Source organism: Etheostoma cragini, chromosome 8, assembly GCF_013103735.1.
Source record: "Etheostoma cragini isolate CJK2018 chromosome 8, CSU_Ecrag_1.0, whole genome shotgun sequence".
Classification (NCBI taxonomy): Eukaryota; Metazoa; Chordata; class Actinopteri; order Perciformes; family Percidae; genus Etheostoma; species Etheostoma cragini.
In genome coordinates, this window is record NC_048414.1 from 29,013,806 (window position 1) to 29,017,611 (window position 3,806).

The window sequence follows — 3,806 nt, forward strand, 5'->3', positions numbered from 1 at the left end:
AACACGGCCTTAAGGGTGAAGAACAGCTGCGTTCTTGCACTGCAGTGAAGAGTTTGTCCCTTTATTATTTAAAGCAAAATGCTGAAGAGACCAACCTTTCACCTGCAGCACCTGAAACATGAGCTGATGATGATGATGATGATGATGGTGATGATGATGATGATGATGATGATGATGATGATATAGTGTGTACATACTGAAGGCTGCTCAGTGGCCTTTTTTCTCTTCTTTTTTTTCTTCAGAATATTATATGCCAGAAATAACAGAACTTGATCTTGAAACAGAACCTATTATATAAAACTTGTCTTAATAATACACAAATACATTTCCATACATTTATACATGCACATATATACTGTATCTATGCCAACGAGTACACTTTCTCAGGACTGCTCCGTTATGCTACGTTCTCTCCTGAAGTCCAGAGAAAAGCAATTATGTGCTCCTTCAAGTTAAAAAAGAGGGATTATTTTTCTTTGAAATGCTTGTGAACCACTCGCCCAATAATAACACCATGTTAACATACATTTAGGTGGATTTTCTTTTTGTAAAATTTACTTTTTTTATATATATATATATATATATATATATATATGTACACTGTTTACTGCTTCTCTTCTTGTATTGCGTCGTTAACTGTACATGGTTGATATTAAAGTTGACATGGTTATGCTTTAACTTCCAACATGTGCTGTCAAAGTATTATTTTAAACACACTCATGACGTTAATAACTGAATACAGAGTCAAACGTTTAGAATACTGAAACATATGTATAAACTTTATTAATTCAGGGAGGGCCAATTGAGCGTAAGCTCTCATTTCCAATGATGCCCTAATTACATGCCATATCAAAATGACTGAACATAGTAATTAATATATATGCACACATAAAACAATTACAGAATGTTAAACAACTCACAGTGTATGTGTACATTCAGTATACATGGCTTCATAAAGAAGACATTTAAAGTGATTAAATGGCTTTAAATGGGTTTAATTTCATTACAATCACTAGTGTGAATGCTATATTAATAGGATTTAAACTTCAGCCAGCTTGTTAAGTAAACAGGTAATTCTTTAAGGCTTTGGAGACACTGGTCTTGCTTTGCAGAGCTGTGGAGGAAGGTCTGGCTTTACTAAACTACAAAGAGTATGTATTTATAGGCATGCAAAACCAAGCACAAGTTTAAAGCATACAGTAATACATCTTTAAAGCTGCTGACTGCTGTCCGCGGTTTACTGCAGCTGATTGTAGATATTCTGAGCCCACTGGAAACTTTCTCTGTAGCAGAGCTGTCTTCCTTTGATAGTGCGGACTCTGCAAAACATACACAAGAGAAATCTTAATTTAAAGTTAAATGCGTCAATCTGTTTCCCTTTGAGAGTAATACAAAGAGACTATGTCTATGAAGAGCGTTGAGTTTGACTATGTAACCATAAACACACTGGTTGTATAGATATGAATGGGGACGACACGGCAACAAGTCCAACCCACAAAGCTTGTCAAACAAGACGGAGTTTAACACAGTTTAAAAATGGTCAAAACACAAAAATACAGTCTTAGCTTCTAAAAATCATGTTCAAAGTTTTGGGATGTTAGCTGAACTTATCGATGTTTACAAGGAATTCTAACGGATGCTGTGGCGTTGTGTTAATGTCTGGAGGTCATGGTCATCCATCTCTCCATTCATCATGTCTTCACCACTTACAAGACAACAAAAGGTAGAAGAACGATACACACACTTACATGAATGCCTTGTTGTGACAGTTGTTGTGGGTCTTGGTTATGGAGGACACACGCTTCAATGGGATTTCCTTTGTGTTAAAGTTGAAGCAGCACTCTCCAGGAGCTGTATTGTACTGCACAGGTTGAACTGTGAGGAAGGTAAATGGATCGAGTCAGAACCAACATGAAACTCTGAAGGTGATGACACACAATCACACAGTGGTGGAAGAAGTATTCAGATCATTTACTTAAGAAAAGGTACTAATGCAACACTGTAAAAAGTAAAGTAAAAGTCCGGCATTGAAAAGTAAGTAAAAGTCTATAATTATCATCAGGAAAATGTACTTAAAGTATTAAAAGTAAAGAACTGTCCTCCCATGTTAGAAAGAGTAAAGGAGCCAATCAGCTGTGTGTTTAATGACATCATCATCTCAGCTGGACCCGGAGTAACTAAAGTAACTAGTAACTAAAGCTGTCAGGTGAATGTAGTGGAGTAGAAGTAGAAAGTGTCATGAAAAGAAAAGACTGAAGTAAAGTACAGTACGAGTACCTCAAATGTGTACGTATATACTATACTTGAGTAAATGTACTTGGTTACATTGTACCAATGCAGTCAGAGATCACTCACGCATGGCGTAGCAGCAGCAGGTGCATTTTAAAGCATGTGACAGAACACTTTCAACACTTTCAACAGAAGTACAAACAAGAGTTGTATTAACAATATTTAGTTAGTAGGAAGGTCCATCTGCCTATGCTAGACTAGACTCTATGTTAGTCTAGCATTACCTAGTCTATATCCTTCATGTTCCATTTCTGGGATTGCTCCAGTGCCACAGGAAATTGCGCCAGCTACAGGTCTTTTTGGCCGGATGTCCGTCCCCGTCCTCTGTCTCTGTGTTGGCATTGTAACCTCTGGTGGATTTCTGAGGACTATGGTTACCTGGTCCTCAGATCTCTGCAGGCTCATTTATTGTGGGATATGGTAGGGAAGCCCTTTGGCTTGTTTGAATTTCTTTTTTTTGTGAGCAAAAGTTTTATTTAGAAATTAAGATCAATTACAAACACTGAGGCATGATAATATGCCCCAGGGCCAAAACAGAGAGGAAATACGGGAAGGAGGGAAACACAAAAAGAACTCAACAGAAAGAGTGACTTCACTGCTTCCAAATAATATACAGTATGCAGAGATTTTCTTTCTTTAAACCAATCACAGCAGTCCTGGGTGATAGCGGAGATAGCGAGAGGGGAGGGACATCCGGAGCACCAGGCTGTGTCCCAGTAATGGACATGCTGACCCAGACTAACTGGATGCCAACTGGTTGAATGTATTTGAGAATATGCATCACTGAACACTTAGCAGAGCATTTTGGACTCTGTGAGGTGTTAGGCCCCTTGTTTTGTGTGTGTGTGTGTGTGTGTGTGTGTGTGTGTTTCTGCATGTGTTGTTTTGTCTCCCTCCCTCCCGTTTTCCCTCTCTATTTCTTTAGTATAGTATTTAGTGTTTGGTCCTGGGACGTGTTCCTATGTCCCAGTGTATTGTTTGTAACTGTTTGTAAATGTTTATGTTTTTTTAATTAAAAATAAAATAAATTTCATCAAAAATAAAGATGTAGATGGATTTTCAAATGAAGTTCTGTAGGTTGTAGAATCCAGTTTAGATTCTTTGTTTGGTCCTTTCATGCAGAAGTTTTGGTTTAACTTACTCAGGTGTGGTGAAATGTTCTTCTGAGATTTCTGCTGCATTAAGATAAGATAAAAAGACATTATTGTCATTATATTAAAACATACAACAAAATGCCCTCCCAGTGCTGCTTAAAAGAAACTGTATTGCACGTATCCATACATGAGTCAGTTCCTTCCATGAAATGAATACTTCCTATTCAAAGAGAGATTTGAGAAGTATCTGTTGCATGTTTTTCAGTTAAACAACTGGTATGTCAGAATACTAAAGTATAAAACTAAACTAAAAAAATATTCTAGGGCACCCAGGTAGCTCAGTTGGTCGAGCGGGTACCCATATATAGAGGTTAACTCCTCGGCGCAGCGGGCCTGGGGTTAACTCCAACCTGCATGTCATCC